Here is a 13,646-nt window from a genome sequence, read left to right as displayed (position 1 = left end):
TTTATGAGGCAGGTGTTAAAGGTAATTAGAGTGTCATGTCATCCACTTTTAACTATAGGTAAGACATTCAAAGCACGAGTTCTTGAAGAATGTATCTTTACATTAACATTAATAGTTTATATACATGAACGTATAGTATAGTATAGTATGCAGTATTTTATTTCAGATAACAAAAAAGTGTTACTGTATAATGCTTTTACTTTTAGTTAACCCTGCATATATGCTTATTAGATGAAGCGTTTATGCTATACACTAAACTCTAATGATCTAAATTATGTACAAACAGCAACAGAACATGACAAATTACCCATCATCCCCTGGGGCTTTAGTGGGGTGCTATGATTGGAAGAGACAAGACAGCCCAGAGGTGCTTAGAGGAGGCTGATATACAATTACACAGTCAGATGCACAAACACACAAACAGCACACACAAAATCACATATTTATACAGTGTTTCTACAGCACTAAATAAAAAACAAAAATCCTTATAATTAGATCAGTGTGGCTGTGCAGTGCTGTCAATTTAAAAGACCAGACTGATACCCAAGACAGTAATGAGTTCAATTCAAATTGAGTTTCCAATAGCGGGAAGACCTAGACTATCACTACACACAAAACAAAATAACACACACACACAGAAAGCTGGAAGAAGACAATGAAGCACTGTATGTGAAATTCAGCATATAAATATCACCCACACATGGCCACTCACTCAAACATACAATGATGAGACACAATGAATACAAGCACAAACACACAGCTGATATACAGATGTGTACACGTCTGCTCTATAGACTGATACTGAATGTGGCAGGATTTGTTTCGTTACATTGCAGGCATCCAACTCAAGTAGAGTAATGAGTAATGACCAATGAAGCGCTCATGCTCAGGGTGTGTGAATATCTCAAACTCTTACATAACCCACCTCTACACTCACACAAGAATCACCTCTGAAAATCTCTGAACAGACAGAAAACAAACATATTAATATTAAACTATCCAGATCAGTCAAAACAGATCAAAAATAGAGTTAGTGATCTAGATTAAAAAATATAAATATTTCTGTGATATTCAATATATAACCAAGAAATATATCATGATAGTTTTTTTTTTTTTTTTAATGTAAATGTGAAATAAATTGTACATTGTACATTTACTTAATCAATTTAAACCTCACTATACCATTTAAAAGTTTGGGGTCAGAAAAACGTGTTTTTTTTTTGAATAACTTAATAGTTTTATTCAGCAAGGATGTATTAAATTGATTAGATTTAAAATTAGATTTGATTTCAAATACAGTTGAAGTCAAAAGTGTACATACACCTTGCAGAATCTTGCAGAAAATGTAAATTATTTTACCAAAATGCATGTTATTTTTAATACTGACCTGAATAAGAGATGTCATATAAAAGACATTTACAAGAGAAAATAATAGTTGAATTATAAAAATGACCCTGTTCAAAAGTTTACATACACTTGATTTTTAATACTGTGTTGTTACCTGAATGATCAACAGCTGTGTTTTGTTTGTTTGTTTGTTTGTTTAGTTTTGTTTAGTAAACTGCCTGCTGTTCTTCAGAAAAATCCTTCAGGTCCCACAAATTCTTTGGTTTTTTAGCATTTCTGTGTATTTGTACCTTCCTTCATGAAATTACACCTCATGAAGTTTACGAGGAACTTTATGATTTGTCTTTTTTTAGGAAGTGGCATTCCCTTTCAAAGGAACATCGAACTACGTCCTCTAGGGGTCGCTATGGGGAAGGCCTTCTCCGTGACCCGTGTCTGAAGCCTGCATTCAAAATGACAATAACGCAACTCATCGCCGCCGGCGTGTCACTACCGGCACAACCACAGTATAAAAGGGCAGTGGTAGAACATATCATCCTGTTCTTCATCTTCAGGGACTGTTTTGTTTAAAGCCATGCATCTCCGGTAAGCCTTATCTTTCTTACCTCATTATAGCGAGCACCAGCAAGGTGTTTAAGAAGTGTGTAGATCCAAGTCATTGTTATTTGACACCTGATGACACACACAATCTTTGCGTCATGTGTTTGGGTGGAGAGCACGCAGGCGATGTCCTCAGGGGGCAGTTTGAGCGTCTTTCCATGAAGAAGCCACGCTCTCATTTGTCCCTCTTTTCAAGGAAGGAGGGGCAGCCATCTGCTCCCCGCAGTTCAGGTCCTGCCGCTGCTGAGGCATGGAGGAAACTGAGGTTGTGGGGATAACAGGTGGACCTGGCTGATGAGTTGGATAAGGGGCTTTCCCTTTCACGCTTGTCAGTCAGGGGTGAGAGCGAGCCACTGGATGACGATGTGATTTCTCTGACATCGTCTGATCCGGCAGCCAGTGCTCTGCTGAAGTACCTTCTGCCCTGCATATAATAAGCCATTGGAGTTTATGGAACGCGCCACGGCAAGGTTGGACCTGCCATGGACGCGGGCTAAGAAGGTGGTTCCATGGGATTGTCTCGATAAGCGTTACCTTTCTGATCATAGTCCTCCAGCTCAAGTGAGCATTCCATTCCTTCCCAATCTTCATACGGAGGTTGAGAAGGCATGGAATAAGCCATTTTCATCTTGCATTTATACTGTAGGTTCCAGCATTCTAGTTATAGTAATATTGAGAGGATACGCAAAAGTGGCTATGACAGGATGCCTCCTATAGAAGAGATGCTTGCTAGCTATCTCTCTATGGGTGAAACATCCTCCCTTAAGGCTCCCTCCCTGCCATCTGATGAGGTAGCGGAACTGCGTTGCACCATGGATTTAGCTCTCCATGGCACCAAGCAGGCCGCTACAATGGCAGCCATGGTGACTACGAAGAGGCATCTGTGGGTAAACCTGGCCGACATCGGGAGGAAAGAGAGAGGCTTTCTCCTCGATGCGCCGGTTTCGACCTCTGAGCCTTTCGGTACTTCCGTTGAGACTGTGATTAAGAAGTTCAGGGAGGTGAAGGTGCATTCTGCTGCCTTTAAGGTCTAAGCCCAAACAAAAGAGGGATCCTGGCCCGTTCTGGTCCGAGAATAGGAGACGTGTATAGAAGGTTAGAAGGCTCCTCCTCCACCTGCGGGTGGCTCCAAGAGATGGCACAAGCCAAAGGGAGGTCGACAAGGTCTGAGGGAGGTGATCCAGATGAGTCATTCCCAACGCTCTCATCCAGACCAGAGTAAGAACTGAAACATCTGCTCACCTCCCTCTAGGGTTTGTGCATCTGCCCTCACCTTCCCTCCCTAATTCCCCTGTATTTACTATCTCCCCACCTGACTGAGTTTAGGTGGAACTTCCTGTGCTCGTACTGCAGTCTCTCTACTGGACCTTATGATGTTCTTGGTTATGTTCTATGACGCATAGAACTGCCTGACTGATGGTCCGGAAACAGTCATCAAACAAGTTTTACCAGTGCATTTGTGATATATACCATGCAGGGGAGCCATGGTGATTGAGTACGATCCTTTTCTTAACTATGAAACTGGTAAATTGCTTGTTAGCCGCTTCAGGCTTGTGTTGCAGTATGTACCGTTGGTTTTGTGTGTTCTTCCTATGTTTCAGGGTTAGGTCCTCTACCAGTATCTCCCTGTTGGTCCCCGGTTGCCGCTTAATGGTGGTGGATGTCTCTTCGAGACGATTCTGGATCTGGTCTGAATGAAAGCTCTCTTCTGGTCTCATGCTTGTTGCTAGGTGTTACGGAGTTAGCCTCTTTGGCCGCTGGGTCCCCGTTACATCACTGCAACCCCAGGGCCTGTTGGTCCTTCTATTCAGGTAACCTCCAGAATGACGTGCTCCCTCACATCCTGATGGCATTGCTCAGGTCAAGTCCTGCCCTGAGGGGCTTCATGGGAGCTAGATTTAGCCCTGTCAAAGCTTCTATCGCTGAGGCACAGAGTAGCTTCGCTTTCTAATTCAACTCTGCCCTCACGGTTAAACAGTGAATTGCCACTCTGAGAAGTCGGCTAGAGCTCACTGTTGTTCCAGATGTTTTGAGTGAGAGATGTTTTGGCAGAAACCCTTCCTGAGCTGGCTTTGAGGAGCAGTAGCTCTTCAAACATTTGACCTGTGGGGTCTAGCACCACTGCTGGTTGCCCTGAGAAGGCTCCCCTCCCTGGGAGGGCTAGCCTAGGTTGGACGTAAGCTTCAGACAAAGAAGCAGATGATGTGTTCTACCGGCGCCCTTTTATACTGTGGTCACGAAGTGACATCATAGGCTGTCACTGGCCAATGTTATTGTCGTTTTGAATGCAGGCTTCAGACATGGGCCATGAAGAAGGCATTCCCCATAGCGACCCCTAGAGGATGCAGTGTCTCATTCCCTTCTCAGGGAACTATGGTTAAATATGTAACCTGAGACATTTCTTGCTATAGGTCTCTTACATTGATTCAGTTCTTTCATGGAGCCTCTTCTTCACTCACATAGAAATACTGATGTTATTTTTTGGAGGATAATAAAACCTCACATTTCATAATCTGCTCATTAGTGCTTTTACTATAAACTCGATTACATCTGTATTAATGCAGAAACCCAATATATCAACAGGAAATGAAAGCATTCCTCACTGAAATTATCCATTGTGGAGGTGGTCTGCTCAACTGTTATGCAAAAAAGACATGAAAAAGTTTATAAAAGACCATCTGTGAGATCTATGCCACCCTGACAATAATATACAGAACTAATAAGGGTGTCCATCGCCATGACAACAGTATCCCGCTTCATGCAGGCTAGTCTGAGATAATTAGAGTTTGACTTTGGAGTTTTTTTGACTGTAAAGATGAAGGAGTGTTTGCAGCATCAGCGGGGCATCTGACCATTAACAAACAGTGTCTATGATTAACTGCTTGCTTGAAAATAACAATATATTGAATAGTATTCAGCAGCCTACCTCTTTGATTTGTTTTGTTTTTTTTTCCAACCAACAAAACCTCAAATTAATCATTTTCATGTTAAATTTAATTTATTATCATAATTTTAAAAAACTATTGCATTTTCTGGATAAACCCCATAGTTACTGATCATTAATCTACAGGACAGTACATAGATACAAAGTCAAACTAATGCCTCAATTAGGAATAAGGTACATTTGTTAGGAGATGAAAGCCACATCAACCATACAGGGACCTCAAAGAGTCACCAGCAAAGCTGAGAAATATACAGCAATCAACCAGAAGATAGATGCTATTACTTAGAAAGATCCATGTCTGGGGCAAAAAAGCTTAATAATGACACAACTCAGATATGTGGTCAGATGCTGTGTGAGATGAGAGCAAATAGAGCTGTGTGGACGGGCAAACTTCAAAGCTGTAAGTGTGGAACAAATCTAACCGTGCCCACATCCACACACCTGCGTTGAAGCTGAGCGCTGTACGGATACTCTTCATCAGCTCAAACTACACAGATACAGGGAAACACGCAAAAGAATCTTGAACCAAATCTGGGATCAAATCCTTCCAGCAGCACAGTGATTTAAAACTGAAGGCTAATTAACACTGGACTGGCTCAAAAACAGACAGGTGAATGTCCTGTGATGGCTAACCTGAATAACCTGGCATTATTTCAAAACGGCAGTGCACAGGTGTCACCCAAACCTGAACGATCTGGAGCAAATGTGCTGGAATAATGGTCTACAGCCACACATCCACACAGTGTGTGAAACTTAGTTACTGCAAAAGTCTGAAAGCTGTCAAAATGTGACTTAATGAAGTAACAAAATGTGGGCATTGAATGCTTGCGTTTGTGTAAATATTGAAACTGACTTTCAGAAATAGATATACCCTGATAAATATTCACTGGAGTATACAGTCCACCCTATATAAATGCTTGGTTGGAGGTTTTGCTCCAGTGAATTTGATGATTTTCAGCTGAATTTTGATAGATTTATTTTTTTTATTTTATTTATGCTAAATTTCAATGCTAAACAGAACTCCAAAATAACTGTGCTGAACTATTTTTATTATTTAAAATAACTGCTTTCCTTTTCTGTTTCCTTTTTTTTTTTAAATATATTTTAAAATGTAATTTATTCCTGTTATCAAAGCTAAATTTTCAGCATCATTACTCCAGTCTTCAGTGTCACATGATCATTCAGAAATCATTCTAATATGCTGATTTATTTATTTATTAACATTTATTTATTAACATGTATTATTGTTGTTGTTGTTGTTGTTATCAATATTTAATTTTTTTTTAAGGATTCTTAAATAGAAAGAGCCAAAGATCAGTATTTATCTGAAATAAAATGCTTCTGTAACATTATACATTATACCAAAAAAATATATATTCAGCTGTTTTCAACATAATAGTAATAAATGGTTATGAGCAGCAAATCAGAATATTAGAATGATTTCTGAAGGATCATGTGACACTTTTTCATGATGCTAAAAATTGCTTTGAAATCACAGGCATAAATGACATTTTAAAATATATTCAAATAGAAAACAGTTATTTTAAATAGTAAAACTTAAAAAAAATTGCTGTACTTTCGATCAAATAAATGCAGGCTTGGTGAGCAGAATATACTTATTTAAAAACATTTAAAAATCTTACTGTTGAAAAACAGTTTTTTTGTTATGAAACAAAAGTTTCACAGAGAATTAAATTGGCTGAAGCTCTGCACTGTACTGCAGTATATACTGCCATGTCTGAATATGAATAAGCCTGAAAATGACAAAGTAGAATTAAGCATTTCATGAATCAAACACATCCAAAATGAGTGCTTCTGAGCTGACATCATTGCAAAAATTATTTTCAATGAATCTGCAGCAGATTTGTCAGAAGATTACCAATCTTGGCAATGGAGGTGAACTGGCAGTAAACATTTAGGTGATTTGAATCTAAAGGTACTGTCTTAAATCTGCAGGATAAAGTAGAAACTGTCTGTCTGGCATATCGCTTGACTGATTTCAAATCTTGCAAGTTTATTTAAACATATGCAGATTTGTAGTGCACAATGGAATTACGAATGCACAACTGACTCTGCTACAGCTGCAAAGCCCATTTTGGCAATTTTGTCGTAAAGCTCGCTAGAATTTGCCACAGAGGTTTGGCACAGTAATTTTTGTAGGGGCACTAAGACAGAAATCCCATAAACATTAAATTATACACTCTAAGAAAGGTCAGTAAAACTAAGGTCCAATGTACTGAGAATCTTCTGTAAGGAATCATTTGTAATGATTTTTCACAGGTGTTTTAACCATGTTTCGAAATTACCCATTGCATCCTAACTGACAGTGAACTTTTTCAGAACTGTGGATAATGTTCTGGCAAGGTTCTTTCAAAGTTATGAACAAATTCTTCCAGTAACATTAATAGTACGTTCATTCAAATTAATCTGCTCTTTAATTACATTCTCAAAACAGCTGCACAAAATATATTGATATTGTATACTATTGTATGATATTGTATATTTTTTTAACTGAGCTGGATGATGACATCACTGAATTTAATGATGAACTGCCTTTAACTGAAAATTGAGTGTTTACTCTTGTTCTTTTGCATTATTGACACACTATTTCTTATTTAATACTGTAAAGCTGTTTTGACACCATCTGTATTGTTAAAGCGCTATATAAATAAAGGTGAAAGTGAAAAAGTGAAATGTTACCTGTTTCAGAACATTCGAAAAACATTCAAAAGTAACATTCCCATGAAGTTTGATTAATAATAATAAAATGACAAACTGATTTTAAAAACATTTAGAGAACATTCAAAAATAACAGTTTCATAATGAGAATGTTACCAAAATTTATATCAGTTATATCGGTTGGAATTGTGTTGTTTTAGGGTTAAAGGAAACTTAATGCATAATATCCTGTCAGAAAATTGTCAGTAGTTTTCCTACAGTTTTTTTTTTTTTTTTTTTTTTACAGTATAGACAGTGTGAGAGAACTGTTTTAAAATGTCTCTCTTTCATGCTTGACATACAAAAGCATCTCATAATTGCGCTTCACTGCACTTTTTTCGCTGAACACATTCATTACATAATTCACATCCAGACATTCTCAGCATAACCTATTCTCCTCTCACAAGACCTCACCTCATTAAAAGCAAACACACACTTCAAACCTCAGTTTCACACACATCGCCACACGTGCACATGCACGCAGTCCTAAATTTACAAGTCCAGAAAGTTACATATTGCATCCTGAGATAAAAACAGAAAACTCAAGCACACATTCAAACGGCGACCAGAGTCACAGAATACAAACCACAAATAAAGCAAAGCAGATGAAGTGAGCGCTCAGACACTTACCTACAGTAGTGAGAGACCCATGAGTGACAGACTGAAGCAGTCAGTGCGACTCTTTCTTTTCTCACTTTAGCTATTAGTGTCTGATTCGGAGAGCTCTATACGACAGCTCAAGCATGCTGTAGTGTGTGAGTGTGTGGTCCGAGCGGCAGGCAGAAGAGAGTGCTGATGTAGTGAGCGTGTGTGTAGGGCTGAACGGGCTGCTGACCCCCCCCCTCCCTCTGAGAGCGGAGTGGTTGCTAGGCGATTTGAGTACTCCAATCATCATGGTCTGATGACTACTGACTGCACACATACACACAAACACGTGTGTAAAAACATTTTTGTTTAAAGGGGTTAAAGCTCTATTCATAATAATTAGAATTTACTATAAAAATGTATTGTTTAAGATGAACCTGCGTACAAATAAAGTTAAACACTTAAAAACAAGCATATTCACAGCCTAACGCGATTAAAATTGTGTTTGTTTGTTCGGGTGTGTTAAAGGTAACAGGACTTTGTTTAATAATTTAGTATTTTCAAGAAGATGGACACAAACATAAAGTGAGAGTACTCTACCATCTGTACCGATGCATAATATATGAGACACTGACTCATTCAGAAAAATATTCAGTCAAAGCCTTTAAAAATCACCTCAATATCAACTAAAAATCTAAATACATCCAGTGGTGGAAAACCTATAAGCAAACATTTATACAGGGGAGACTGGGGCTAGTTGTCTCACTTTTCTCCAGTGAAAATGTCTCGGGATAAGTCTATTTTTGAGTCTATATCAAGTCTATATCGCCACACAATTCTTGACTACAAAAAAGCTTTTAAATATTTCCATTGTCCTGAGAAAAAAAAAAAAAGAAAGAAAGAACATAGTGAGGCATGCTGACACACCTTAAGTTAGCACAGTGAGAACACCCTACTTATTACACTGATTTGAGAAGAATACATTTGTTTGAAACATGACATTTTATTTAAATAAAACAACACCAACTTTCACAATACATCTGTATTTTATAAGCTATTTATTATATAGGGGAAGAGCGGGCGGAGTTGAGCCAGTTTTTACTTTTACGGTGAGTTTAAGATGAGCATATGAGAGTAATGGGTCCAACCTAAATATAATAATTTCAGGATGTGGTACATGCTTGGGAATAATCACTTTGAATCTAAAATAAGCTGCTTTTAAAATATGGCTTTCCAAAAATAAAAGTGGTCTCTTGGCTCAACTTGCCCCCAATGCTGGGGGAAATTGAGCCTGGGGAGAGGCTAAGTTGAGCCACATGGAGTTAAACTGTGTCATTGATTATGCTGAAGTAAAACTGAACATTTTTACCTCATGCCATATGAAAGGAAGAGAATTGCAATAAAAATTACTTCTTAAAATCTGTGTGTGAGCCATGGGATGGACTGACCATCCAATTCAGGGTGTTGCCACACTTCTGGCTCAAGATGCTAGGTTAGGCAGTTTCACTTTGACTATTTAAAGGCACAGTTCACAACTTTTAAGCCTTTTTTTTTTTTTTAATTTCAGAGCGAAATACAGTTCAAATTCGAAGAATTAAAAAAAAATACAAAAACAGGCCTTACAGAACTGGGCTAATAGTACTCAACAATATCCCATTTATAAATGTTGCAGGGAAATACAATTTCATAAAAAGGGCCAGTTTTCATTAACAAGGCCTTATTTAAAATGTTCAAAACAGAGAACAAAATCAGAATTTTTCTGGTTGATGCAAACTTGTATCAAACAGCAGTTTAGATCTAACATCATGCTAACAGTATAGCCTCATATTAACTTCCCAAAGCACAAATACATGTGACATTTTTTTTTTTTTTTTTTAAGATTTGTCTGTAATTGTTTAGACACAAAAAGCATGAGTGCTTGAACATAAACAAATATCACTCTGAACAGCAAAAAACAGGGCGAGAAAAATGGATAACTCTGCAATTGTGTTTAAGGTTGCCTAGAAACAAGGCGTGGCTCAACTTTCCCACAGGCTCGAATCACCCCGCTCTCCCCATAACAAATGTGGCTTGCACTCTCTTGTGAAAACAAAGTCCACTTTAGTATACTTTTAAAAAACATTCTTATTACAGAAATAATATACCTAAGTGTGAACTAAATATAATGCTTTCATTCAATCAGTTGTATGTTAAAACCGAAACTGAAAATGCTTTGTAATAATTCTTTACTATTTTATTAAATAATATAAAGTAATTTTGTAAGATTTTTTTTATTGAACTCAATAATTTAAATAATACTAAATTTAAAACACAAGCCAATAAAATAACCACACTTTTACTGAAAATAACACAATAAAATTGGACAGAAAACATATTAAAGGAGTCATCGGATGCCCGTTTTTCACGCAGTGACGCAGTGACAAAGTTGATATTATTCTTTAGGGTCTTAATGAAGTCTATAACATACTTTGGTTAAAAATTCTCAATGGTTGTGTAAAACAACACCCTTTTTACCTTGTCAAAATGAGATTTGCAAAAATCATCTCATTCTGATGGACTGCTTCTTTAAATGTTAATGAGCTCTGCTCGCCCCGCCCCTCTCTTCTCTCTGTGGAGTGACGAGCCTGTTTACTTTAGCCGCATTTAGTGCATTTAGACACGAAACTTACTAACTAGAAGATTATTAGGAAAGGTAATTGCAGAGATTCATAAAAAAAACCCTTATAGTCACTTCTGCTGTACGTGAAGCTGGATCACAAATTATTTGCATGAACATAGATGCATTTATGCAGATTGGGAGGTGCATTCCCTTCACAAAAAAATGCAATGGAGGTCGGACTGTTACAGCTGATCTGAGGTAAGACGCTCAAGTCAATGAACTATTGTGGGAGCAGCCTCTGTGGGTGTGACGCCACAATGACAGGCATCTGAGAATGGCTCGATTTGAAAAAGAGGATATTATTTTTACAGATTAATTAAAAAACACTGCTTTTTATCATTATAGGGTAGATTTGTACATACACTGACAACACACATTAATGTTCAAACAACATGTAAAAGTGAATTTTGCAACCGATGAGCCTTTTAAATATCAATATATAACTTTTTATTTAGTTCTATGCAACAGAATCAGATATAACTTTTTTAACTAATTAACCAAATAATGTATAGTCCTACAAAGCATGTGTGCAGTTCACAGCGGGAGTAGATCAGTGGATGAGAGGGTAAGGTCATTTTAACAGTGTTGTCTAGTACAGCTCTACTACAGCATGTAGTACAGCACAAAAGCAACACTGCAAACAGGAAAATACTAGATAGAAATTTCTTATTGGTGTGTTATTTGAGTGGACTTTACTTTTCCGGCGAGCATGAATGAGTGTTACACGAGCGGAATGCACATTCATAGAGCAGTGTCACAACGCGCAGTGATGACGGCTAGAGTTGAGAGAAACCTGCATGCTGAGCACTACCGGCCGGTGCAGTGTGCCATATTTAGGCCTATATATTATATATATATATATATATTTGGCTCATATTTTTGGTCGTTTTTCTCTTTCGACAAAAACGTAAATGCCATTTTCGGCCAATTAATTTTCAGCAGCCGAGAATTCAGTGCATCCCTAATTAAAATGCTTAAACTAAATGCAATTACCTTAACTTTAGAGTGCTTTATAACCCACTTAAGTAGAACTTAAGTAACTTAAGGAGAAGTTCACTTCCAGAAGAAAAATGTACAGATAATGTACTCAACCCCCTTGTCATCCAAGATGTTCATGCCTTTCTTTCTTCAGTCGTAAAGAAATTATATTTCTTGAGGAAAACATTTCAGCATTTTTCTCCATATAATGGACTGCTATGGTGTCCAAATTTGAACTTCCAAAATGCAGTTTAAATGCGGCTTCAAACGATCCCAAATGTGGTTATAAACAATCCCAGCCGAGGAAGAAGGGTCTTATCTAGCGAAACGATTGGTTATTTTAATAAAAATTAAAAAATAAATAAATAAATAATTTTTAACCTCAAACACTTGTCTTGTCTTGCTCTGCCTGAACTCTGTGTATTCTGACTCAAGACAGTTAGGGTATGTCGAAAAACTCCAATCGTATTTTCCCCTCAACTTCAAAAATCATTTCAAAATCATCCTACATCGCTGCAGAAGTACCGACCCAGTCTTTGCAAAGTGAACATGCAAAGAAGATCAAACACCTTTAACAAAAAAGGTAAAACTATATTGAAATAGGACGATTTTGAAGTTGAGGGAGAACAAGAGATGGGAGTTTTTTTGACATACCCTAACTGTCATGAACTGGAAAAAAAAAAATATTTGACATTAAAAATTATATAAATTGTTTTCCTTAAAAAAAACATTATTTCTTTACGACTGAAGAAAGAAAGACATGAACATCTTGGATGACAAGGGGGTTACAGACAAGTAAATTGTCTGTAATTTTTTGTTCTGGAAGTGAACTTCTCCTTAAGTACATCTTTATATGTAATTTCATAATCACTTCTATTGTCTTTGAAATATGGTTAAAGTACTACTAATGTACTGACAAGCATTTATGGTAAACTAAAACATACTTTAATGTCATTATTAATTAAACTTGTTTGTTGTGTATTTAAATATATGTGTAATTACACATTTGATGAAGTTGCAATTAAGTATATAACTGTAGTTAAAACTTAAGTGTACATAAGTGTAACATAAGTGTACATCTTTAAATCATGACAAAAGATTGTTAAAACAATTATTTAAAATGTACTTTAATGTAAAACCTTTAATTAGACATTATTACAAAAGGGACTTTTCAAAAGTGTACTTAAGTGTGTTAAAATAGTTGTGAAAGTATCCTTTTATTTAATTGATATTATATTATATTCAAGTATTTTTTGGTAATAGTTTACAATAATGTTCATTAGTTAACATTAGGTAACTACCTGAGTTAACATGAACTAAGAATGAACAATACTCCTACAGCATTTATTAATCTTAATTAATGTTAATTTCAACTAATGCATTATTAAAATCAAGCTGTATTTGTTAACATTAGTTATGCACTTCAAACTAACATTGTAAATTGTTGCCCTTTTTTTAAAAACATATATATACTACGATTTGCAGTAAACGCATTTTTAAGTGCACAATCAGCAAAATTAAGTGCACTTCTTTCCCACAAGCACTGGCCTGGCATTTATCACTCTGTAAAACAAACCCCTACGATATGCCTGTATCACGTCATCATGTGTTTGGTGGTCTGCATTCAGTCTTCAGCAGAACAGTGATGATGATAAGACTGAATGTGAGACACAGAGATGCTCTTTCACACTGAGGCTGAACTTTCAGCAGCATCATTACAGTAAGAGGAGATGTTTGCTCTTATGGCAAGTCATCTGACCACCTGTCAGCGTTGCTCTGGACGACGGCAATAGCCTGGCCATGTGCACTGATGAG

General features: G+C 37.0%; 1 protein-coding gene across 4 annotated transcripts in view; it reads right to left on the bottom strand.

The window, feature by feature from the left end:
• The window catches only part of rapgef4a (Rap guanine nucleotide exchange factor 4a), a 69,598-nt gene that overhangs the window by 39,568 nt on the left and 16,384 nt on the right, over positions 1 to 13,646 (bottom strand). The window contains exon 1 of one of the 4 annotated variants that reach the window (XM_051119743.1): positions 8,240 to 8,379. The exons of the other annotated variants lie outside the window; for them this stretch is intronic. The gene's annotated coding sequence lies outside the window, so the exon portion shown is untranslated. Of the gene's footprint in view, positions 1 to 8,239; positions 8,380 to 13,646 lie in introns of those variants that run through there. 4 annotated transcript variants of the gene reach the window in all.

Source organism: Labeo rohita, chromosome 9, assembly GCF_022985175.1.
Source record: "Labeo rohita strain BAU-BD-2019 chromosome 9, IGBB_LRoh.1.0, whole genome shotgun sequence".
In the NCBI taxonomy this organism is placed as follows: Eukaryota; Metazoa; Chordata; class Actinopteri; order Cypriniformes; family Cyprinidae; genus Labeo; species Labeo rohita.
Note: the sequence above shows the minus strand (reverse complement) of the source record. Positions and strands in the feature narration are given on the sequence as shown.